The 26,791-nt window shown below is 43.8% G+C and overlaps 1 long non-coding RNA gene across 1 annotated transcript in view; it reads left to right on the top strand.

The window, feature by feature from the left end:
• Positions 1-231: 231 nt before the first annotated feature.
• LOC140594492 (uncharacterized) overlaps positions 232-26,791 on the top strand; it is a 109,844-nt gene continuing 83,284 nt past the window's right edge. Inside the window, exons 1-2 of the long non-coding RNA XR_011995367.1 lie at positions 232-362; positions 4,922-4,980. This is a non-coding gene — a long non-coding RNA (uncharacterized lncRNA). The remainder of the gene's footprint in view (positions 363-4,921; positions 4,981-26,791) is intronic.

Below are 26,791 nucleotides of genomic sequence, written 5' to 3'. Positions count from 1 at the left end.
CGGGAGTTCCAATCAGAGCGCGCCAGGGGGCTCCTCCTGGGCAGGAACCACCCGGCTCGGCGGCGGAGGGTGGGCCGCCGTCACCTGACCGCCCGCCCCCGCCCCCCGCGAGTAAGGGGCGGTGGTAGCGTCTGCTCGGTTACAAATGGCCCCTCCCGCCCCGCTCGCCCGCTCGCTCGAGCTCGGCGCGGACCCGCCCGGGCGCGCTCCTCCCGCCGGCTCCCGGCGTCCCGCCGCCCAGCCCGAGCGGGCCCGCGGTCCCCGCACCCTGGAGGGCGCCGCCGGCACCCGGCGCGGAGGCTCGCGGCGGAGGTCGCTGCGGGAGGCTGGACCCCGGCGGCGCGCCGCTCCCCCTCCCGCAGGTGAGTGTGCAGGACGGGCGTGGGATGCTGCGGGCACGGTGCGGGGCGCTTACGGGTCCTCGGTGCAGACGCGGATCCGTGCGATGCGCAGGTTAAGTTTGCAGAGGGAGCCCGAGGTTGCTCTCCCTCTCGGCCTCCTCTTGCTGCCCGGCGGGCCGGGGTCTCCCGGGAAAGCCTGGGTTTGGGGGAAGGGCTTTGCGAAATTCTTGTCTTGAGATACTTGACAAAGGTTGAAAAGACATATCAGGTGGAGCGTGGAGCTGCAACTGAAGGGTTAGACAGGTGCATTCGAGTGTGCCTGCGGGTGTGTGTGTGTGTGTGTGTGTTTGAGAGAGAGAGAGAGAGACTGACTCTTGGCTAGAAGGATGAGCCCAAGATAGGGCGAAGTCTCTGCGGTGGGTCATTCCATCCCCAGAAGCCACTTAGATGCCAGAGAGGGAAATTGCGCTGCTCTGAGGTGGTCACTGGATAGATGATATGGCAGCAAACCATTGACTTCCTCCCACCCCACACTGGATTTCTGATATGCCCTTATAATAGCAGAAGTGCAGGTGCTTATGAAGAATGTGTGAGATTTTCAGGCACCCAGAAAATATTCCTTTTACATTTTAACTTCTTGGCAGAAATTAATATTAAAAGTGCTGAATCATGCAAAAAGATGTGAAAAATAATGTACTTTATTTTTTTGGTAAAGTTTTTCAAAGCTACTAATATCTGCCTTTCTGGATGAATGCTTTAAATTTAAGGCACTGGGTATTTAAAATTCACATTTTGAGACTATGCCCTTGGCTTTATGAGTATTAGCTGCTTTTCTTTCTTTAATGTGAGTTGTATCCATTCATTATCTCCTACCACCACCACTACGGGGGGGGGGGGGGGGGGGGAGAGAAGAAAAGAAAACCCAAGCCTTTTTTTTTTTTTTTGGTGTGTCCATGATTGTGAATGGAGTGGAGGAAACAGTCCTCGGAAATAGAAAACATCCTCCTTTGATGAGTGCAATGATGGGCAATTTGATTTGTCATATGCCACTGAAGGGAATGTCAAGCTGATAACATGCAGACTAGAGAGAAAAAGAAACAGGAGTTGCCCATGGAGGGATAAGCCCTAATCCAATTGTGCTAGTCAGTAAAAGAGCTGAAGGAGAGTGCTTCCACACTGGGGCCTGAGTCTTTGGTGGAGGTGAACGGCTGCAGTTTTTGATGCAAGTTCTGAGGTCAGACACCAAGTAACATAAAGATGATTTAAAAAAAAAAATCAGAGTCAGGATTAGTAAAATGGGTGTGTCCAAAGACAGCTCTTGTCCATTTACTCTGGGCTGCACTGTCTGAACTGCTCAGTGGCCTGCTGACTCATAAGGGAACCAGAATGGCTTACAGGGTTGGATTTTACTTGTAGACTCTGAAAGAACTGTACCTGCTGGCCCCCCCTCAATAAAAAAACAATAATAGTAATAAAAGAAAGAGAAAGCTCCTGCAGACATCCATAAACAGAAGTCCATTTCCTCTTCCCTTCTTTTCTTCAGGGAGGTTTTTTCCCGATTCCTTGACTTGTCACCTTCATTTCAATACCTGTCATCCATGCTCATGCACATAACATTTAGTTTGACATAAATATTTTAATCTAAATCTTAACATGAGAAATAATGGCACTCCTAAATATGATTATTTCCAAGATATTTGTGAAAGATACTGAAAAACGGGAATATGAACGATTAATTGAGTTTTCTTTGCAGCATAGACTCCCTTAACATTGCATGCAAGACTAGGGAGCCCCACCCTGTTTCTGAGCATCTGCATGAAAGGCCAGGAAAGGATTTCAAGAATTGCAGTGGTGCAGAGAGAGGCAGTTTCTAGGCTTGGGTGTTACATTTACTTAAATGATTACTAAAATTGTGAAGGGTAGCCTTTAATCCATAGGTGGGTCTTGAAAAGCACAGTGTTATTCTGTTTCACCTGACAGCTTGTTAAATATCCATTTAACTTTCGGGGTTGATTTTGATAGAAAAGCGATATGAGGTGGGAGCTGCTTCCAAATTTTAAGATCCTGGAGCTAAAAGAGATGATTGGAAGGACAAATGTCAAAGCATTTGGTAAAGCCAAAAAGTTATTTTTTTTTTTGCTCTGATATTTTTAATACAATTTATTTACAAAAGTAAGTTTTTCAGAAAGAGGGGGCTCATTTTCAGGCAATAAACCTGCTTGCAGAATAGACAAACACCTGGCATCTCACAACAGACATGGATAAGTGGAGCAAGAAAGATGTGAATGAGCTTACCTTCTCCTGCTTGGTCCTTCAGTCAGAACCCAGTCATGTCACGTCAGATTAGGAGAAGGCAAGGCATTTCTGCAACAAGACAAGGAGATTTCAAATCTTATTTTAAATACTATGGGAAAGAAAATGTTTTGAGTTGCTCTGAAGAAAGAGACAATCTGTATAAATTCACAAATCATTATTATTATAGCCATGCTTGTCTGCATTGTCTATTGCAGATAGCGGGTCTGACCATGACGAAGAGAGATACCAAGACTTTTTTCTTTCCTTTTTTTAAAAACAACTCAAAAGGTTGCCTACTTGATGTTACCATTCATTTTTTAAGACAAATAAATTATTTAAAAAATAGAAAATAATACTTTTCCCCTGATGGCTAGAGTGAAGTAATGTGCTACTAGTGTAGAAGCAGTAACCAGTTAACAGTATTTTAACAGTTATTCCAGAACGAAGTGAGACTCTAGGTAAAAATTGTATGTTCTCTTGAGAACCAATATAGGTTCAAAGCTGCTAAAACTACCTCCTGTTTTTTATTTTTCCTTTTTTCTTATACTGTCTCTCCTGTCTTTAAAATCCACAAACCACACCTACAAATCCTAGCACCTAGAAGGCTTTGGGGTTTCACTTGGAACACACAATCAGATAAACTGCCTATGATTGTGGGTCATTCTGAAATCAAAATAGATCTCAGCTTCAGTCTCAAGAATCAAATTGGTAGGATGCCTCCAGAGCTTTGCTTAGACACCAGTATCCTGGCATCCTGTTTTCAAAAAGAGTCTTTTCCTAAGATTTGCAGTGATTATTTTGTGGAAGTTAACTCTGCCCACTTGCACAGTTAATTGCATTGTGAGAAGGTTCCAGAACAGTATTTCCTTGAGTTCTGACAGTAAATATGTACACAGCATTGCATGAAGAGCATTCCAGAACACCCACCTCCCAGTGAAGTGAATGCGCTGGCTGAATAAACACCTGGGCTGCTTTAGCCTGCCAACAAATCTCATTTTTTACCGTAGGAGATGGTATTTCATCTAAGCTTTTGTCGGACCCTAGAGAGCTTTGCAGGATGAAGAAGAACATCTGATGTCTGACTTCCTTTAGAGTTGGCCTCCAGGAATCTACCTTTTTTCCATTTGACAATGTCAGGTTACACATATTTGCAAGGAAATTGAAGAAAACTCACAATGCTAATCTTATTATAGCGAGTTGTAAGATTAGTAATATCAGTAATATCAGCAGATTTATGTATTTAAAAGTTAATTAATATATTGATATATTTTTCAGTGTGGGGGTATTGGGTTGAGTTAAGTGTTAGTAGGAAGTTGCCTTTTAAAAACCATTTGGGGACAGCCCAGGTGGCTCAGAGGTTTAGCACCGCCTTCAGCCCAGGGTGTGATCCTGGAGACCTGGGATCGAGTCCCATGTCAGGCTCCCGGCACGGAGCCTGCTTCTCCTTCTGCCTGTGTCTCTGCCTCTCTCTCTCTCTCTCTCTCTCTCTCTGTGTGTGTGTGTGTGTGTATGTCTGTGTGTCTCTAATGAATAAATAAATAAAATCTTAAAAAAAAAATTTAAAAACCATTTGAGGAGCACCTGGGGTGGCTCAGTTGGTTAAGCATCTGCCTTTGGTTCAAGCCATGATCTTGGGGTCCTGGAATGGAGCCCAGGGTCAGGCTTTCTGCTCAGCAGAGAGTCTGCTTCTCCCTCTCCCTCTGTGATCTCTCTCATGCTTTCTCAAATAAATAAATAAAAATCTTTTTTTAAAAAAGTAAAATAAATCATTTGGAAATTGCTACTTCTTAAAAATCATTTGACATTACATACTTGCACCATATATCTCTGCAAAATTAAAGAACACACATTTTGCCACCTATGCATGCAGCCTACACAAATTAGAATTGCTATTTTGGATTATTCAGTTATTTATTTTGAGTAGACTTGGGGTAGTGGGGAGCGTCTTTATTTCTTTTCTGGTGGATGTTGGGTTTTGATCCTTCTGTGTTTAATCCTTCTGTTGGGTACCTTCGTACTTACAAGCTTCAAGAAGAGGCAGTGAACAAATGCAGTAGTTTATATTATATGTAAAGTATATTTTTTGCACTGTGTCTTTTAGGTTGCTGATTTAAAAGTACTCATGCTCTAGGTTTTAAAACTAAAAATACCATGAGAAATAACTTTTGTCCCAGTGTAGCTCAGGATGCATCTCTTTTGGTCAAATTTCTATAAATCTTCTTTGCTACTTATGGAATTTGGAAACTATCCAGACTGCTATTGATCTAAATATTTTCGTCTTACAGGTCTTCCTTTGAAATAGTGGATGGTGACTCGGCTCTTCTGCCTGAGAGTGGTTTAAAATGTAAGTTAAACAACCCAATAATGAAATATCAATAATTCTGGAGCTCCATGCAAAACAGTTTCTTATTTTTGTCCCTTCTGCCCAAGACATTAGCCTCGTAAGTAAGATACCACTTCCTTGGGTTGGGGGAAGGGGTGCCTAGCTTAGACTGTTTGTTCACCACGCAGCAAGGTAGCGACGTTAGTTACCACATTGCCATCACAGCCATGGAATGCCATTCTCCCCTACCCTCCCCAACCTTATAATTTTTCTGGTAATAGAATATGAATCTTTGGTGTCTGGATGATGCTTGAATTGACACTTCCCCAGATGTCACATCTTTCTGGGTGGCCCTGCCTATTCTAATCTCCCAGTTCAAGCAGACGGATTCCAGTATGGACATACATCTAGCCTCAGGACTAGAGTTCTTTTGTGGCCAGATGAAATTCTATGGCTACTGTCAAGCTCCCTTTCCTACCATATACATTGACTTATATACATTTCTTTAGCTCTGCTGGTAAGGTCATACTATAGGGATTTGGTAAGTTTCATCTATAAAACAGGAAGAGTCAAAATCTGTAGGAGGCCATTGCTGTTTCACACAAAGACACTGGATGGTGCAGGATTTTGCAGATTTCCCAGGGTCAGTCTACCTTTTCCACTTTGCGGATATCAAGTACTTCCAAGTACAGCTCTTTACAGAGGGAGCTATATGTTCTCAGAAAAGGACTCCGTGCTGGGTTAGACCCTTCCCTGCTTTCTTAGAGACCTCAACATGAAATTTAAGATATTTTTGAAAGATTCTTAGGCATTTAATACATTTAATCAATGGTCAGGCCCTAGAAAGCTAATTTTTATTAGGAAACCCATCTTCCCTACCTTTTCTTCCCCTTGCTTTTTTGCCTTCCTGTCTCTGTCCCTTTGCCCAGAACATGGATTTCCATGTAATTCCATTCACTAAATATCTCTCCATTTTTGTTTCACTGCAGAGTTTATTGCTAGAGCTGCTAATAGACTTTCAGCACAAATAGTATATTGATCACTTGAAATCTTGTTTGAGCTTGACTGAATATACATAATGGGGTGTCAATTGGGGAAAAAATCTTATAATAAATGGCAGGCGACTTATATTCATGAGAAAAAATGTCTTGGGCAGCACACGAAATATCATGTTTACTGTAGCATGACAGACTATACCGTTCTCCATCACATTCAACGGGTAGATTTTTAATAGCAGAGGCAAGGTTAGAATACCAAGATCTTGGAAGCTTTCTTTCTTTGTTTATATGGGGAAGCATTTTTGTACACTCTATAGAGTATAAACATCTTCTAGAACCACAGCCAGCAAGAAAGATCTTTTCTACCTGAGGAATTCAGAAATTGCAAACAAATCTGTTTAAGTTGGTGTATATTTAAAATCAGCAACTGATTTATGCAGTCCATATTTTTTAAGTTTTTACCATGTGTGTATCAGTGCATACACTCACTGTATGCAAATATCATTTTCAATGTGTATATGGGAGAGCACAGTATATTTAGAGAAAAGCCTGCTTTACATAAATTATTCTTAAGAACAACCAAGCAGAGAAGTACCCGTGTGTTAGGAAAACTAAATCTTTTTTTTTTCCCTTTAAAATTTTCCAGTGAATAATGATAAGTAAAGAAATCTCAATTTTATTGTTTTATGTGCAATTCACTAAAATCTATTTCATGATAGAGCAGTGATTATGATGGTATGTAGTTCCGAGAAAGTGATATTTTCGGTTACTTTCTGTAGTTGACATAGAGCTAACTTCCTGACTGCTTGTTGTCTGGATGGAATCTGGCCACAGAGGGAACGCGGAGTTTTGTAGTAGCTGTAATCCTGCTTTATCCCAGGATAGTGGGATCCATTATACTCTTTTTTTTTTTTTTTTTAATTTTTATTTATTTATGATAGTCACAGAGAGATAGAGAGAGGCAGAGACACAGGCAGAGGGAGAAGCAGGCTCCACGCACCGGGAGCCCGACGTGGGATTCGATCCCGGGTCTCCAGGATCGCGCCCTGGGCCAAAGGCAGGCGCCAAACCGCTGCGCCACCCAGGGATCCCGGGATCCATTATACTCTTCCACTGGGTGGGATGCAACCTAGCTTCCATCAGGAGTTCTTTGTCTCCTATAACTGAATAAAGTCAATGGGCTCTTTGCTAATCGGGTTTTAATTATTGGGTGGTTTTTTTTTTTTTTTTAATGGCAAAAATCAAATCACTCTCTACACAAATGTCTCTTCCAGTCCTGAGCAGTTTTCAAGAATTTTAAAAGTGTGCTGTGATGGAGTTTTTAAAAAAAAATCTCAGGTCATATCAGATAACCAGAAGAATCTACTGCTTATCACAAAAAATGGGTGAAACAGGACAAGTGAGGCTATCAAGGCATAAAAGACATGACATCAGGCCCTGATCATGTGTACTCTTACATAGTGTTTCAAGAACTTTTGCTTGGTCTTATCTACTTCATTAAAGTGCTTTTGATTTATTTTTTAAGGTTTCCAGTTAGCAGTTAAGACAATGCAAGTTTTGCTGAGAAAATGGGGTTGTCTGAGACCTAGCCAGTTGCAGAGGCTTAATAGTATGTGAATATAGGAGACCTATGCGTTTTAGTTATATTTTCTTAGAAGTAAAATCTTTTATCTATATATTCCCTTATGTATATACTAGTTTTGTAACGATTCGGAACTATTTGTCATACGTGTTTTTTTGCACAAAAAGAGGCAATCAAATTTGATAGTTTAAGCTTGGGGAATTATGCATTGAGATTTTAGCAAAATCGAGGTTATATGAGAACCTTAAACTCGGGAATTAACTATTTGCATAAACTTCATTACTTTTAACCTACAGAGAAATGTATGTCTGCAAATGTCAAAACTGGGACTTATTGGATGTCACCAAATTAAATCCTGGGGAGAAAAAAACTGGAAAGAAAACATTTCCCAGAGAAATTTGAGTCTGAAAACTGCATTTACAGGCCTTGCTGTTGTCTTAAGTTTGGACAGTTTTACAAATTTATTTTAATTAAATGAAGGGAGAAAAATTAATAGGACCTAAGGTAGAAGTTCTATGAACTATTTTCTGGTGAAAAGACACTAAAGATTTTATGTTGGTAATATAATACTCAGTTTGGTGATATAAATACCTAGTTTCAATAGATTGCTTTCTAACCAGTCCTTAACATCCTACAGTGAGAATATTTAAAGGCAGAACAAATGTAAGCACATATAGATTTCTTCAGTAGAATTAAAAATAACTTTAGTATACTCACCTGGTTCTCAGTAAAGCTTTTGAATTGTTTCAAATCTTTATTTACTATAAATTTCCAAAACACGGTCACATTTGCAGCTGTTTTGCAGAAATGGACGTTATGATTTCTGAGGTTTAATATTTTATATATGCTAAATGGAAATTTGGAAGTAGCTGGAACTCCTGTATTTTTTTTTCTTGTAACTGCTATATTTTCAGAAACCGGAGTCTAAGCTCTTTTCCCTTTGATGCAGCCTAAAGTTACATTCATTTAATAGAAGAACAGCAGTGGGACTATTTTTTCTTCCAACAATGATTTCAGTAATAGGTAATGGATTAAGGGTAATAATATGCTTTTTAAAAATTGATTTTTTTTCACTTTAATAAAAACACATTCAGGCAAAATAAAGAAAAATTACAATGTACTAATTCAGTTATCAGTGAAATAGTTTGACATATACTACTTTTAGTAGATCTAGCTTCACATTTATTTATTTATTTATTTATTAGCTTCACATTTAATAAAAAGTTTATTTTCAGGTGTAACTGCTCATGCCAACAGAAAATCAACAGGCAGTTTGCTTAGGGCATGTACCTTCCAAGCTCTATGTAAGTTAGTGTCATTAAAAGAAACTCTGTGACATAGAGCAAACCTTTATTAAACTCCCATGTGCCTCTTAAGAATTCGTATTCTTAAGGGGATTAGCTGGGGTCACAGTCAGCCAATGACTTTTTGTACTTATTGATATATTAATAATATATGTACATTGTATGAATTTATAACATATGCATATTGTTATATTTATTAATAGTTAAGTGCTTATGCCATTTCAAGGAGCCTAAACCATTCCAGTTTAATTCAAACCTAATACTGAGAAATAGGCATAAGCAAATGTCCTAACATTAAAGGAAATAGGTTTGACGATTTCCAAGCTTAGTTTTTGTTTAAAATACAACGTGGTGAGAGAAATCATCTATTGATAGGCAGACCCACCATGGTCATGTAGAAATTTGGTGAAAATACTATGTGGTAGACTTTTTGGTTTGTTCTGGTTTTGGAGAGCGTCTGTGTGTGTGTTGGGGATAGGAGCTTTAAGTCTCATTTTTAAAAATAAAAACATCAAGTGAAACCAGTTAGCCTATTTTCAGGTTAAATCTCTTCATCTTGCTGCACTTTGTTCCCCTGGTGACCATGCTTTGCTCACACAGACAACTGTGAACATGCAGATCCATTGTCCGATGGACTTGATTTTGTCTCAGCCAAGCAGAGGGCATACCCCAGTCTGTGAATTATGTACCTACATCAAGAATTTGAAAACCCAGTGTCCTAGCAGTGTTATTCTCCAGCAAGGTAACCATACCCTTTCAGAATCTTCATTTTGTTGCTGTGCTCTTCCGTAAATCCCTGCAAACACCCAGATCTTCCCTTAAGGTCTTCAAGATCATTTTTCTCCCTTGTTAAAATAAAAGCTAACATTCAAGGTAAAACTTTAAAATATGAAACTTGTGATAGACCCATATTGTTAGGCTCTTCCACCTCTGAAAGTGATTTGGGGGAGCATGAATTTTCAGCCTAGACAAAGTTCTAACTCAGGCCTTCATGAACACCCTTTAGGAGATGTGTCTTAGCCAAGTGTTTGCAGAACTGGGGTGCTGGTTATAGCAGGCAGACAAACATTTTCTAGGCAAGGACTTAAATAGAAAAATTAAGATAAAAGCTAAAACAGCACAAGGTGAACATTTTAGAGAGATAACAATTTCCGCTGTTTCTTTGGATATGTTAGTGAATGTAGGAAAACTGGCCAAATTCCAGGTTTTCTTCTTCTTCTTCTTTTTTTTCTTGTATAGTAGTCTAGGGATACTGCTAGTGGTGGCCACAATGACTAAACAATCTTAGTTTTCCTAGATCCAAACATGAGGCTGACCAGGTTCCTCCTAGAGCCTACATCTTGAGCAGCATTGTCCAGTGGCACTTAGCTCTGCAATGACAGAAATGCTCTGTATCTGTGCTGTCCAATATAGCACCGCTAGCCATGTGCAACAGCCGAGCACTTGAAATGTAGCTAGTGTGACTGAAAAACTGAAATTTCTGAAATCTTATTTAATTTTAACTAAGAGTTTAAAAAGCCACATGAAGCTGGTGACTATGTGCGAGATGGCATTGCCTCAAAGCATCAGGGAAGTGAGTCAGGCTTGCCATGAAGTCCCCTTCATGGATAACATGAGCTAAAGAAAGGCAGCACACGCTACAGAAACCAGAGGTGGGTCGGCACCAACCACGGTGTTCTCTGCATGGTGGGCCCTGCAACTCATGGTGGCTCCTGGTGCATTCTTGTTTTTACAGTTTTAAATAGAACCAAATGCTTTCGATCAGGACACAGTGTATGATATTGTCATTGCTCTCTCTCTCTCTCTCTTTAAATTTTAATGTGGTAGGAACACTTAGAATGAGGCCTACCCTCTTAAAAGATTTTTAAGTATACAATCCAGTCTTGTTATCTATAGGCATAATATTATACAGCACATCTCTAGAATGTATTCGTCTTGCATAACTGAAATTTTATACCCGTTGATTAGCAACTCTCCATACCCCCTCCGCCAGCCCCTGGCAACCACCATTCTATTCTTTGCTTCCATGAGTTTGACTATTGTTGCTGCTCCGAGCTCAGTCCCCAACTGGGCACTTAGCTTCAGTTGTCAGAACCTACCCAGATCCTGGCTCATTTGTTTGGCTTTGGGTGTCCACCTGAGGGGCTCTCAGAATTCTGGCTTTGGAAGAAGGGGCTTAGGGACAAATGTCTGGATTTGCCGTTTCACAAGGTCCTTCTATCACTTCTTTGTGGTCACTCTACCCTGCTGCACATGGTTAGGGCTTCACCATCTGACTGACATGTGGACTCCTGGGTCTAAAGAACTTACCTCAATTGTGCTTAAAAAGGAAGCATAGACCCCTTCCATCAAGGCAGGACTGAGAAATGAGGACAACTCGTTGATCCCACAGGCACAGGCCTCTTACTGAAACCAGCTAAAGCTCCCGCCATCAATGTAGAGGGTGTTCTGACTGAATTGACTTTGACATTTTCAGCGTCTGTTCCAGGATGTAAGAGTCACTGGGCTAGTAGACTTTTTCTTGATGGAGCTTGGGGTCTTCAACTCCCACCATCCTAAGACTTTGCCAATAGATATGTGGGGGATGAGAGAGGGGTAAAGGCTGCTTTGCAGTTGTGACCATTCCCTTTGTGTGAAGCTTTTATGGGGAGAGACAGACACCATGGTGGGTGCAGGTGGGTAAGGCAGAAATGTCCTCAGAATTTCACAGCCTAGGGCTCACCATCTCCCCCTTGGTCCAAGATCTTCCAAACTGGCCCTACCTCACAATCATCTAGGAGATTGTTTACAAAAATACTGAATTAGAACATTTCTTTCAGTTCTCTCAATTCTTTCTTTGTGGTTAGGGGATTTTCAAAACCTGCTTATGCCAGGCCCCAACTCAGACTGAATCAGAATCTCTTGGGGTGGGGTTTGGACGCTGCATCTGCGACAGCCTGCATCTGGCTATGTCAATAGGAGTTTGCTCTGGGAGGCCGCCACCCCATTTCCCCACTTAGCTTGTGCACACTTGTTGGGTACCTGCTGTGAGTCAGGCCCTCCTAGGCCAGTGTCCTTGGCCTCATCCTCTTGGCTGCCTCCTGGCAGCCTCCTTGCTTCTGCTCTGCCCAATGAGCCCTGGGCCTATGTCTAGGCAATGACTGCTTTAGACAGTCTTCTAGCACCGGTGGGACGTGTCCTTGGGTGTAGGTGAAGTGGTGTGCCCTTCCCACCCTGCTCTCCAGGAATTTGGGGTCGTGTATAATCTCAGCAGCTCCTCCTCCCAGGGTCCAGTGTGGTCCCTGAGCCCTGCCACCTCCACTGCCATGGTCCCTTGCAGTGTTCTGTCTCTCCAGTCACTCTGATGCTGACGTCATTCAGGCCTATCTCCTGCCCAGGCTGAGTGAAAGGGCTCCTTGGATTGCTCTTCCCTCCAGTCATCCTTCCAGGCTTGGGGACAGGCCGGTTGTGTCTCCATTATCTGCCCAGCCCTGCCTTCACTGCCTGTCCTTCTGGGCCACTGGCAGGGCTTCTCCACTCGGTAGCCCCTGTACATCATCTGCTCTTCTGCCCTCCCCTCTGTGTTTGCTGATCTGATGATCCTCAAGGCCTGCTTCACTGGGTGCCCGCAAGCTTCTCTTGATGCCTGTGGCTAAACTGCTCATTCCTAAGATCACCACCGCGCATCTTCTCCCACCTCTCTAGTCCTTAGCTCTGTTTCCTCATCTGCCCTGGCTCATATTTGAGTGCCCTCAGGGCCTGCTTCCACCCTGTAGCTCCATCCTGTAGGCAGGAGCCACAGCCCGTCCCTACCTGTCCCTCAGCTCCCAGGACAAGGCCTTTGCAAGGGCTCTCTCTGTATCACACACCCCGACTGAGGTGCCTGTGACATTTTTTAGTGCCCTTGACTGGATGCTCTTGGCAATGACCCAGGCTTTTGCTTTTCCCCTGACTGTGGATGTGCTGGGCATTCATCTTAGGCCTCCTAGCCTGCAGCCTCTGCTCTTCTCACTGCTTCTGCCCAACATGCTGCACACACACGCACACATGTATACACAGATGCACATGTGCACTGTTTTCCCCCTGGTGAACTGTGTTCCTTCCTGCCAATCCCTCATCCTTCCCTCCCTCCCCATCAAGCTGCTCACCCATACTTGCCTTCTCCGAGCAGCCTCCTAGCACTTTGCTGATACTTTTGGAAATTCTTCCACGTCCTTCTTCTTTGAAAGAACAAGAATGTTGAGGCATAGCTGGCAAGTTTTTGTAGCGTGGGGTGGAAGGATGCCAGTAACCCTCCTGCTCTTGCCCTCTCTCGCTGTGTGCCCCAGTCCCCAGCTTTGTTGACCTGCCGGAACAAGTTGTGAAGTATGGTTCAGCATGCACAGCAGCTCTGTTTTGTGCAACTCCTGGCTGTACCTAGTAAGCCCCTTTCTGGGGTTGCTGCTTTGGGGGTAGCCTCAAGGCACTGAGTCTTCCTTTCCTGGAGATCCCTCAGAGACTGTGGGGACAGCCAGGCCCCTCCTCTGGACAAGTGGATGTTAATGAAGGATGCTGGCTCTGCATCCATTCCCATAGGGAGAAGGGCACATCAAGGAAGAGAGAAATTGTGGAAGGGAGCTGGTCCAGGGCACAGAGGACCTTGCCCTTGGGTGTTGGTGGTGGGGAGGTTGAAGAAGCTTCCAGAACCCAGTCTTAGTGGAAGAGGAAGAAGGTATGAGACTCTGAGGGACTCTCTGGACCTGTGAGGAGGCGTACGGGCTGAGGGAGCAAGGCTGGCTGGAGGAACTGCACTTGTGGAGGGTATGTTAGCATGGGGTAGGAGGAGAAGTGGGAGGGACAGAGGTAAGTACCTGCCTTGCCTGCATAGACTGATCAGTTGGGGGTATTGCAAATGCCTAGGAGGGCCACCGGCCGCCATCTGCTTTCCTCGTTCCAACCCTGTCTGTGAATTTTCCCATCTTAGTGCTGCCACACTGCTGCTAGGCAGATTGAACTGGGGCATGTCCACCCTGGGCTGTGTCATCATCCCGTCATCCCATGCCTGAGCCATGCTACCCAGCATGTGGAGAGCCTTTACTGCAGTGACCATAGTCAGGTGGGAGGGCTGATGTGGGCACTGTCTCCACCTGCTGTAGATAGTAGCTGACCTACCAATGACCTCATGTGGAAGAGAACTAATCCCAGAGGGGAAATGGCCACAAAGCACCAGTAGACTGTGGCTCTGAAGATGGCATTACATTCCAAACTTGTCCCTCAGCTAAGAGGCCCTTTGGCAACTTCTGGGGAAAAGCCTGGTCAGTCTCCTGTGCCCTTCTTAGGTCTCCCTGCCGCAGCCCCATCTAGTGCCAGAAGCCGGCCGGGCTCTGGACTGTGGCATGCCTCATATAAAAGCCCCATCCCGGGATCCCTGGGTGGCGCAGCGGTTTAGCGCCTGCCTTTGGCCCAGGGCGCGATCCTGGAGACCTAGGATTGAATCCCACGTCGGGCTCCCGGTGCATGGAGCCTGCTTCTCCCTCTGGCTGTGTCTCTGCCTCTCTCTCTCTCTCTCTCTCTCTGTGTGACTATCATAAATAAAGAAAGAAAAAAATAAAATAAAATAAAAGCCCCATCCCTTGGCCACCCCATGAGCTCCACAGCATGAAATGTGTGGATGGCTCTGGGTGGTCCCCTCCATGAGCACTTCCTACCAGCACGTCTCCTCTGCTGTCCATCTCTGGCTGACAATTAAACCAATGATAAAGGACAAATCACAACAAGCCTACACAGAAAAATCCTTCTAGGCACAAGAATGGCTCAATCCTCCAGATTAGCACCATTTATATCTTTATTTATAGGCGTTACTGTACTTGAGAATGATCAAACAGCATTGCTTCAAGAAGATTGTTTGGTCATTGGATTTAAGTACACAGAGAGGGTTCATTGTCCACAGTCCGACCTGTAGCCCAGGCCAACAGCAGAGATTTGATCAGAGTTTGCTGAGTAGGTGGCAGAGTGCATGCTGACACAGAGTCAAGGGTCGCATGGGCAGAGCCTTTGTCATGGGGTCTGTGAGCTGGGGGAGGAGGGAATGTAGGCCTGTGACAGGCCCTCTGCAGAATGACACAGCAGCTCTGTGGGCAGGGGGGAGCTGTTCTCTCGGACTCCCACAAATTGAGAGACGCTTGGGTTCATCAGTAATTTAAAGTTACAGGGCAGCCTGGGTGGCTCGATGGTTTAGCGCCGCCTTTAGCTCAGGGCCTGATCCTGGAGACCCGGGATCCAGTCCCACGTCAGACTCCCTGCATGGAGCCTGCTTCTCCCTCTGCCTGTGTGTCTCTGCTTCTCTCTCTCTCTCTCTCTCTGTCTCTCATAAATAAATAAATAAATAAATAAATAAATAAATAAATAAATAAATAAATAAAATCTTTAAATAATAATAATAATTTAAAGTTACAGTATTGGGAACTAATCTCTTGTGGAAAGGACGATGGTTATTTCTAACTCTCCAATTGTCGGCACCAATGCGCCACTAATTAGTAAGGATGTCCCCACAGACTCCTCTACCCTCCTCTCACAGATAGGTTGACCTGATGCAGTTGTCTTGACAGAAGTTGAGCGCACATTTAGAGATGGTCTGGAGTGCTTGAGGAAGACTTCCCTGGTCCCATCACCACCTGTCCTCCCAGTGTGATGCCTCTTCTTTGTCTCCCAGCACCCACTCTACCTCGAGGGGCTGGGGAGAGTCAGGATCATACGCTGCAATTGGCTCAAGCTCTGAGGGCATCAGTTAAATTGGGGATACCCAGGCGTGTGCTCTTTCTCCCCCAAGGTTGGACCTGAATTCGCTGCCTGGGCCCAAGCAGCAGGACCTAGGGCCTAAGGAAGTTGCCTCCTCACCCTCATGACGTATTATTACCGCTGTTGTTAACTATCAGTCTGTAGCGTTTCCTCAGCACTTGATGTGGATATTTTCATTTTATTTTCACAACCACCCGGATTGTAGGTACTGTGATCACCAATTTGCAAGTGAAGACATTGGCTTAGAGAGGGTAGGCTAGTGGCTCTAGATCTTCTAGATCACGCAACTAGAAGAGGTAGAGGCCAGCCACGTCTTGTCCTCCCTCTTCAAGGCCCAGACACTGAGTTCCCTCAGGCAAGGCTTTTTAGACCAGCTCATCACCTACCCCAGGAATCGAGAGCCTGGCAAAACAAAAAAAGAAGGAACAAACCAGAAGCTCCAATGTGCCTCAGGGGCCTCATTTCCCAGCCTCCTCTTCCCAGCCAGGCCTCAAGCCTCTGCAGTCCATCCATGTGACTCCCCAGGACCCACTTTCCCTCGCCTCCATGCATACCATCCTCAACTTTGTTTTCTTAGAGTTTTATTCCTATTAGAAGAAAAGTTTTCTTCATACTGATTTATGTCTGCCTCTGGAGATCATTGGTTGAAGTGTTCCAAAGACTTCAGAACTACTTTTTGTTTCACCGTTAGATTTCTGTCTCTGCAAGGTACCTGACCATATGCTATCCATTCTGGATGTTGGCTTCAGTGGAGTGTCTACTCTGAAATTTTTCTTATCCCAGATACCAGTGAAACATTCTGTCTCATGGCAATCTAAACCTTGGTTGGAGAAATGCTAAGAGAAGGGGGAATGGGTTCATGCTCAGTGACACATGGTACCTATCATTCCTGATTCCCCCATCTACCCACATTAGTAGGAAGAGAAACCAAGGCAGATGCAACCAACTTCAACCAACTTCAGGGGCAGAGGGAGAAAGCAGGATGAGAAACCCTCAACACAGGGCCAGGCACCCAAGTTCATGAGAGTGACCAAGCACTGGCTTGGATTCAGACAGCCTGGGTTCATATTCTGGCCATTCCACTTGCTCACTGCTGGATGCCTTTGACCAAGTTCCTTAATCTCTCTGTGTATCAGTTTCTAAATATGTATGATAACAGCCCTCTCTCCAAACATGGTTATTAGGACCAATGAGTGTGTGTGTGTGTGTGTGTGTGTGTGTGTAAGCACCCAGAGAAAGTGCCTCGCACGCAATAGTGCTTCATGTTAGCAATAAGAAGAGACTCATGCCCACAAAAGACTATGCAGAATGATGGCTGTGGATATTGTCACCCACAAAAACCAGTAATAATTCCTGTTTTCTATGGGCAGAAATGGTTGACAGCTCTAGGGAGGTACCCACTTAAAATCAGAAGAGGCCTTGCTGGCCACATTACAGGATTCAGGGAGATTATGTGATTTATTGTTTGTTTAATTTATTTAGGCCATGCTGAGTTCCACACAGTGTCTGAACTATATTCTGTCTGCTTTCTCTCCATGTGCTGTTGCTTCTTGGTGACTAGACTGTATTGTCATCTGGAGTACCCTCATCTCTCTCGTGCCCACATGTACCCCACCCCAGAGTCATCACCCAAGCAAAGGCCACCATCACCACCTTTGAGCCCACACCCTTGGCCTCTATCTGACCCACTTACATCTGCTCTACCCATCTCCAGCCTCTGCTCCCCTCTTCCCCCCTCTGCACCTTGTCCCTGGCCATACGGCATCCATTTGTGGTCTTTAGAAACACAAATCTGAAAAAAAAAAAAGAAAAAAAGAAACACAAATCTGATCACCTTATGCTTCTCATTCCCCTCTCCCTGCCGTGGGCTGTAGCTTCTTCTATGTTTCTTCATAATACTCTGCAGTTTCACTTTGTACTTGGTGGGGTCTGCTTTGTTCCTTTGGCCCACATTAGCTGGTAAGGGCCACAAGTGCAGGACTGTGTCTGTATTGCTCACCTCTGTACCCCAGCACCTAGCATGGCCTCATGGTCATTGCTTGGGGGCAGATAGAGAAAGAAGTCTGAGAGCAGCTAAAGATAGAAATGTCTGGGAGTCTACCTGCTAAGAAGCTAGGAGGACCCATTGGAGGTCACTGGGCTGGTACAGACGAGGTGGGGAGAAGAAAGCCCCAGTACCCCACCCACCTGCCATCTCTGCCTCTGAGAGCCAGGCAGGGCTTCCAGGTCTAGGTAGTGCACATGCTCATGGGGGGCTGGGAAAACAGGTCCTCCTCTCACCAGGATAAAGGTGGCAAGCATGGGCTAACTCTTGGGGAATGCAATACTGGGTGGGTTAGAGAGGAGTGGTAAAGATTTGTTGAGTACCTTTGGTGCCGTCTTTCTCACACATCATCTCAGTTCAGCTCCACCAAAACTTTTTGGGCTTAGTCATGTAGTTCCCAGGTACCTGATTAGAAAACGGAGATTCAGAGAAGCTTCTTCACTCTCGGTCTCAGAGCCAATCCTGAACTAAACAAAGCTACCACAAAGCAGCAAGGGCTCAAACACCATTTGTCTTAATAGGATCAAATCACTTTATCCCCAGGTCATAGCCAGCATGAGCTCTCACAGTGAGGAACGTTCAGATATGATGATGGTCTGTTAAGCAAGGTGGACAGTTTTTATTTTTTATTTTATTTTTTATTTTTTTTGGTGGACAGTTTTTACCTGAAGAATCTGGCAACTGTCTGAACCTGTCCAGGAAAGTGTTGCTTAGCTTCAGCACCGTGTAACTGGCGTGACTCCCCTCATCTGGAGCTCTTGAGGTCTGATGATAAGGTCAGGTGTTGGCAGTCTCCAGATGAAGCACTGACCGGCCAGGAAAATAAATAACAGCGGAGGTGGGTGGGAAAGCAGGACCAAATCTCCCCTTCTGGGTATGGCTCTGCCTGCGTCTCTGTCAGCAGCTGAGGGTTGTGAGATGAGAGCTTCACAGAGCTGTCACAGATGTCAGACATTAAATGTGTAAAATAGGCTTTGGTAACCAAGCCATGATAGAAAGATCGTGTGATGGTGGTAGGAGGCGAGTTATAGGCAAAGGAGAAAGATCAAAGGACTCTGAATACAACACTTAGTGGTGGTTCCTGACCTTTTTCTCGGCAGAGGACACAGTCACACCCTCATGGCTCCACTCTTGCTCAGGAGCAGGCCCCACTTCTAGATGCTGGTGTTGGTCAGACAGACCCAAGCTCCTGCTCTCCACACAGATGGACTCCTAGGGAGTAGACAGCATCACACAGAGTCCCCTTAATCTGCTCTTATGTAAGAGTCTTCAGCTATAGCACCCCTCATGTTGATAGTGCTAGCCCAAGCAAGGAATGGTGGTAGCCTTTAGGGTGAGGGTAGGTAGAGATCAGGTTTGAAAGATGTTGAGAAATAACAAGAGGGCACAGCCTTGCCTTCCGAAAGGAGCCACAAGGCAATCCCACCCCCTTATTAGCTGAACATTCAGAGATCCAGATTCCCAAGGGAGAATACCCTGAAATCAGTAGGCACACTCCTGGCCTGGGACTTAGCTTCCCATGTCACCTCATTCCTGTCCCTTTCCCTCTTCTGCAAAAGGGCAGTGCCATTGCATGCTGTAGTACTGCACATGCCAGGTTTGTATAAATGCAAACTAGATTCAGGTCTACGGTATTTTCCTTTCAAACACTGATACTTTAATGGCTTAAGCCACACTGACCCTGTAACTTTATCCGGTAATGTTGGTTTTTAAACTGTCTTGTGATCCACATGAGTAATTCACTTGTGGTCCATGTGGACCACCTCTATGGAAAGAGGATGATTGCACACAGCCAATAATGTTTTGTGCCAAGGCCGGGAAAGTAGACCATGGAAAACTAGACCAGGAGGAGAGCACAGGGCACTGGTGGTTAAGAGGAGCTGTCCCAAGTGGCTGTCCACACTTCCCTAGGGATGCCCCCAGTGATAGGCAGTCACAGGCCTCCCCCAATAGTATCAACTGCCCTGGCTCTTAATTCTGACATAACTTAGCCATAAAGCAAAGCAGCTGGCTCTTCTGTGGGCTGGGGTGGTCCTACTTTAGTCCATTTGTTTTAGGGGTATGGACCAGTGTTCCAATAACTTGACACCCGAAAGTATTGGGTTAAAAATACAAAGGGGAACTCAGGCTCAGAGACTATTAATAGGCCCCAAAAGGAAAATGGAGCTTGTTTTGTAATCAGGTGAACAAAACAGTGATTTCAGTCTGAGTCGAGCCCAATGCAGTTAAGACAAAAAAGCTCAAAGTTTAAACAGCTGTAAATCCTATGAGCACTGGAAGTGTCCTCAACATCCTAAGAGGGTTTTTTGTCTTTGTTTTTGTTTTTAAAGAACTCTAATCACTACAATAAACATTTTTATACGGAAGATAAAAAAATTTTAAATTGAACACTGTAGTCTATAGTCTGTGATGGCTGTAAGAATAAGGAGTTTATTTCCATTTAGAATTGGGGGGAAATTGCTTGACATTCCAGTAAAAATAAATTAAAAAAATTTTTTTTCAATACCAGAGAGAAAATTGTTTATAATCAATATGTGTTCTCCAAATGAAAAATAATTTAATATAAATTCCTCTTTTTTTTTTTTCTTCTAAAATGATTTGTTAACATGAGATGTGATGAAGTTTCTCTCTTTGCTCCTATTTTAAATGGCTTTAGAAGACAGTTGGGCAGTGGCTTTTTCTACTGGAAAGGAGTGCCCCATTGTCTCCCCCTTGTTGAATTTATACCTTGTTCAAAACTCTATTATTTCTTCAATTGATACTTCATTCTGTGGAATACTTGAGGTGCTTCTATGGTGTCTCAGAAGAAGCTCAAGATAGACTTTTAACAAACCCAAACTAGTTCTTTTCTAAATAATGAATTTATTGGGTCCCTTCTTTTAAATGAGATGCTACAATATGGATGCAAGTGTTTCATTGCAGAAATGGGACGAATGTATTACAAATACTTTCAGTAAAAAGAAGTACAGTTGGCCCTTGAACAGCATAGGCTTAAATGACGCATGTCTCCTTTTAAAATAAATTTATGGGTAAATGTTTTGGAGATTTACAACAGTTTGAGGAAAGCAGATGAACTGCATAACTTAGGAATACTGAAAAAATTAGAAAAAGGCATTATTGTAAAAATACAGTATGTAGTACATGTAAAATACAAAATACGTGTTAATAAGACTGTTTAAGTTATTGGTAAGACTTCCAGTCGACAGTAGACTGTTAGTAGTCAAATTCTGGGGAAGTAAAGAGTTATGTGGGATTTTGGACTGCACGGGAGTCATGCTCTTAACCCTCACATCATTCAAAGGTCAGCTCTGGTTTGGTTAGCATTGAACACAGGAATAAAATTCCACTGCTTCTCAAGCTCAAGTTAGAATGTCAGTTGCCCCCCAGAAGAGTGATTTTTGCAAAGAGAAATCTGTTTTTAAAAATCAGCAAGCTAAAAAAAAAAAAAAAATCAGCAAGCTAATTGACCACAGCAGATTTTGAATTCCAGTCCTGACCAGGAAGCAGGAAAAAGAATCCTCAAATGTACTATTAAGAGATGGCTGTGTATGTAGAGAATACAAATTGATTTTAATGTTAGAATAAACACAGCATAAATTTGAAACGCCACTCAAAACACGTGTATTGTCTCCCCTAAGCTGTCATACGTTGTTGGATGAACCCTGTCATTGCGCCTTCCGAAGGGTGTAGGTAAATGAGTAGTGGTAATGTGTGTGCCAGGCCCACACGTTCATGTTCACGACAGATCCTCGCTGGCAGCCATGTTCGTCTGTGAGTGGTGAAAAATAAAGGAAATCTGAAGGTGATTCGTCCCATCGTGGGCCTGATAAATTAAAAATTTGTGTGTGTATGACAATAGTTGTATAGTCCTAGGAAAGCGAAGAAGAAAGTGAAAAGCATTAAAATTAAATGTTGCTTCTAACAAAGCTTTTAGAAATAGACAAATATAAATGATATTGATTGATTTAAATTGATTTTTTTTTCTTTTTATCTTTTATTCTGGAGAGTCAAGGGAGAGTGACCCAAAGCTTTGGAGGAGCGCGTGAGCTGACAGAGTGCTAGTGGCTTTCTGTTTTTATAAGAGCCGAGCAAATTAGGAAATAAATGTTGCCTGAACATTTTCTGTTTTCAGACCTGCAAGAGAAAACAGCACCCGTAAGTGGGAACAATGCCGCAATCTGCTTTGTCTGCATATAGGGACTTTGAATGGACGCTCCAGCTATAAAATACTAAACAATCTCAGCATGCCCCCTTTCCTCATCTCACAAAATTAATTTTAGGAACAGTGTCTTCTAGGGGCTCAATCTTTGTGCATTTCAGCACCACAGATATGCTCTTTGTACCTAATTTTCTTAAACTGACCAATACTTTCATGGGAAGAAATGAGGAAAATGGTGTGGTGCTGGGTATTTATTTTGTGACACTGCCCACAAGGGCGCACTGGCCTGTAGGCTGGATGCCAGCCACCAGCCCATCATTTCTCAGTGAAAAGAACCTTTCAGCTCGGTTACCTCCTGGAGAGAGCTGATTTTCCAGCAGTCAGGCTTGATCTGGGTAAATAATTAGAGAGCTAGAGAGCGAACACATCACCCTAGTGCTGTCTGTGATTCTGCTAATATAGCCAGACCCTGTGATTCCATCACTGCAACAATCTTATGGCTGCTTTTCTCTAAAGCTGCACAGAGAGAGAGAGAGAGAAGGAGGGAGGGAGGGAGGGAGGGAGGGAGGGAGGAAAGGCAACAAAGCCAGTTGCTTGCGTTTGTCTTAAAAGAATTAATGACATTTCTCATTCTTTCCGCGGAACCAAGAAAACAGCTGCAGCTCTTTATCTGCTCATAAGAAGGTAACGCTCAGTGTGCCTTCGTCTCCCCAGCACCCTCACCTACCAGGATATGCATGCCCAGTTCAATTACTAAAGCACATTGATTTATTTTTAAAAATGGTATTGCCCCTAGTTTACTGGAATTTGCAGGGCTCTGGGTTGTGCGGGAGGGAGGATCACATTTCTCATAAAGCAGACCCTGAAGTGGTTAATAGCTTGTCGTTGAACTTTTGCAGCTGCTCATTAAAAGCCAACTTAACAAAAGAAACACTGGCTGTTGTAAAGCACAGTGTGTGGCTCTCAACAAATATCCAGTACCCTGAAACTTTGTCACATTTTGTCCTGTCCTTCTAGAGTTAGGAATTGGAAAGATGATAATAAGGTTGTAATGAAATTCCCAATTTTTCCGTGACTTCAGTTGCAACATCTGTAATTATTGTACTGTTAATTCTTGTTCATGGAGAATCGTGGTAAGGCCAGTCTGATTTATTGAAAAATAGTAATTGTACTAATGGAGTTTTTATTACTTTTGGGAAGCTAAATAGTTATGAATGAATACTAAGAAATAGAAAAAGGTAACTTAATTAAAATAGTTAAAATTCACAACAGTTATATATAATTATTAACTACAGAGTTTCCTTAAACAATTTCTGAACCAAGAACTGGAAGACACAGTGAAGAAACAGGCTGTTAGATGCCTCCCCCCCCCCCCCAACACATACACAGTGTGGAAGATCCTGAATATCAAGGAAGTTGGAAGTCAGCTATTCCCCCACTCAGGGCTCACCTCCACAGATTTATTTATTGCAAATTTCAAAATTACTGAGTTCTTAATAGAGTTGAACTACATAATTTTCCAGCAAACACTGGCTGAATTGTGACATTCAGTCACCAACATGTCAGGCCTTGCTGGCATGTGACAAACTAAGATGGTCTGGCCTATCTAAAGGGTTAAGTACCAGCCAAAGGACCTACTTTGTTTCTCTTCTGCCAGAATGCATTCAGGCTAAATCTCCAGACCCAAGGTTTTAATTTATTTTTTTAAGTTTTCCACCCATTTAAATAAACCAGTTTGTCTTGGAATTCAGAGCATCAATAGTTGACTACTATTAACCATGGTATCTCTTAATAGATTAGAGTAAGCTCTCCCTCCCTTCCTTCCACCCCAAACCCAAGGCGGCTTTGAGGGCTTGCTCCCTGGCAAGACTGAGGGAGGTTTTTGGGACTGGACCCCAGCAGGGTCAGTGTGTCGGGTGTTTTCTGGCCTTGCACGAGGGGGATCAAGAATGTCCTTTGGAGAATCTTGGGACATGATGGTCCCACCTTCATGGGGGAAGTGTCAGGACTTTGGCATTTTAGGGTGTCATGAAAGAATCTTCTGGAGGAAAACAACGTGTAGGACCCCTCTCAGTAATGCTCTTTGCAGGTTACCGCCTTCAAAGCAGAGCCAGACTCGGGCCCTGCCCCGGTGAAGTCTTTGTCTGCCTGCGCAGGATCTCCCAGCTCCGGATTGATTTTTGGCCTCTGCCGCATCAAGTTGGGGGCTGGCGCGGAGTGTGGAGGCGGCTGGGGGCGGAGTGTGAACTCACATCCACTGCACCAGGGAGCCCACTGCTGCTCCACGATTTTTTTAACTTGGAATTTCCATATGACAAAAAGGCAAGAGGCTTCTCCTGGATGTAGCGGAACCATTAACATCTATTAATAAGGCGGCTGGGGTGAGTAGCGGCGCGGCACGGTGCGCGGTCCCGGGCAGGGCAGGGCAGGGCAGGGTCGGGCCGGGCCGGGCCAGGCCCGGCGCCCCCTCGCCCCTCCGCCCCTCGCCCCTCCGCCCCTCCGCCCCTCCGCCCCTCGGCCCCGGCCCGCCACGGCCCGTGCACCGCGCACCCTGCGCTCGGGTCTGCGCCCGCCCCGCCCCCCGCCCCCTCCCCGCCTCCCGGCCCCGGCTCCAGGTGACCCGCCCTCCGCGCGCTCGCCCCGACCCTGGCTGCTCCTGCCCTGCCCGGGACGCCGCGTGCCGTTTCTCACGGGCACTGCCTGCCGCCTTCCTGGAACCATCCTTGCAGATTTCGTGATCCTGCCCAGGCACAGAAGCTCTCCTAGGAGGTGGTGCTTATGCATATTCATTTTGTCTAGGAACTGGCTGCCCGTCTTGCCATTGCAGGCTGATTTATTGATTTATGTATAAAGTGTGTTTTATTTTAGTAATTAGGCAGTCCTCAATTCATGGAGCCGTCTGCACTTCCCAGGCATGTTCACCGCGAGGATGGAGAGACAAAGGTTGTCGCGGCACCGCCCCCCCCCCTTACATTTCCTACCTAGTGACCACAGACTTCGTTGTTTTATGGAAAGCTAGTTAGGAATGGCTTTTTCTCCCCCGGAGGCATCAGTGGATTAAATATTAGTGTTTACAAAGAAAGGACACAGTTATCTTGGCAAGCCCAGCATTTGACAAGTAACTCCTGGGGGGTGTCATGCAGCTTGGACTGGGTGGCATGTTTCAGTTTGAGAATGGTTGTAGGATTGATGTTACTTCTGTGAAACAGTCACTGGCACATTCCTATCAAGGCACATGAAAATAAATGTTGCCTTTCATTACAAAGATGGTGCAGTGAAAAGGGAGACCTCACTTCAACTGTGTTTTCTATTATCCTTATTTTATTCTCAACTTTGACTTTCATCTTTCTATGTTCCCACCCCTTGATTCACCCGTCCTCCATCCACATCCCCATTGTTAAAAAAAATTGTCTGCACAGGCATGCTTATATTTTTCAGGAACTCTATTATGCCTATAAACTTGACCTGGATTGTGTTACTAATTTGGTAGGTTATCCTGTCATGCAGGAAATCACAGCCTATGAGTCGATATGTCCATATGAACCCCTCAGCCAAATTAGCTAAATTGTTTTTAAAGGATATGTTTAGGCCAGTGAACACTTAGCAAAAATGTCTTTACAGATCTTGATAGACCTATTTTTGATTCAGTACTTTAAAAACCTGTTCAACCCAACCAGTTCTCAGTTCTAATCAATGTAAAATGTGCTTCTAACAAAAGATGTTTATTTTGTTAATGATTAAATCATTATACATTTCCTTTATGGAAATAGCTGATCTAATGGCAATAGAAATTTCACCACCTAAACTATTACTCTGATTTTAAACTCAAGAAAAAAGTACGCATTTCTTATATGAGACGAGGAAGGAGCCATGTAAGCATGAAAACTAAAGTACAGTTAAATTTGTTTGGGTTTATATTTTTTGCGAACTTGTATATTCTATTTGGCATGCCTCTTTTACTTTTTAAAAGTGATCTAAAAAATAAAAATAAAAGTGATCTAAATTTTCAATATACTGCCAACTTATATTGTATGTAAGGTAGATGAACATGCTACATGTATGTATGTATATGATTTAACCCACGGGTAGAAACGACAGCCACTAGTGTGGAAATAAAGAAGCGTCTGCCTCTATGAGAAAGAGCAAGAGAGAAAACCATCCTAGATCAATAACTCATAAGTAACTAGCACAGAAAGGGGCCCGAAGCTTTTCTTTTGCTTCAGTTCTTGAATAAGCCTTTTTCTGGTGGCATCATATTCATATTGGAGTGGTTAAGCAAAGAGAAGAAAACAGGACATTTACCAGGCAATATGTTGTTTTTATTTTCTATATTTACTACAAACATTTTTGCAATGCCCTTATCGTCTACTGAAAGGTAATCATAGGATTGATATTCTGAAGATGGCATGAGAAACAGACTTTTAAGAGTAACAGCAGATATGAGTTGGGATGTGATTAAGCTTGTGGGAAAGAATCTGGCATATAGACATGCAGTATGTTTGGTGTGTCTTTGTGCCTGTTTTATAGGAGGCACATTAGCATTGTCTGTGAACCACAGCACTACGTACACACAGAATGAATGTAGGGACTTAACACAGCAATAATACATTTAGTGTGGTAAGCAGTACATAGATCTTTCTAAAGTCTCGGGTATAGCAGAAACTTACCACAGAGGACGTAATGATGGAAAGAATTACAGTGAGCAGGGCTGATTCCCCCTGAGCAAAGAGATATTATGCCTTGAAATGTGGTTGTTTGAGTAAGCAGACGGTACAACGCCCCCCACCCTCTTTAGTGGCACTGTATATGTGTGGCCTTTTGTTTATTGTGGGTGGAGTTGGCACTAAATCCCTGGGGAGGCTTATGGTATATATAATCTTTTACTGATGGTCTGAATTCTATTGCACTCGTACAAATACAAACACACAGTTATTAGAAAGCAACCAATGTGAACATGTGCTTGTGCAGGCTTCTTTAAATCTATTTAAA

Source organism: Vulpes vulpes, chromosome 11 (genome assembly GCF_048418805.1).
Source record: "Vulpes vulpes isolate BD-2025 chromosome 11, VulVul3, whole genome shotgun sequence".
Classification (NCBI taxonomy): Eukaryota; Metazoa; Chordata; class Mammalia; order Carnivora; family Canidae; genus Vulpes; species Vulpes vulpes.
Note: the sequence above shows the minus strand (reverse complement) of the source record. Positions and strands in the feature narration are given on the sequence as shown.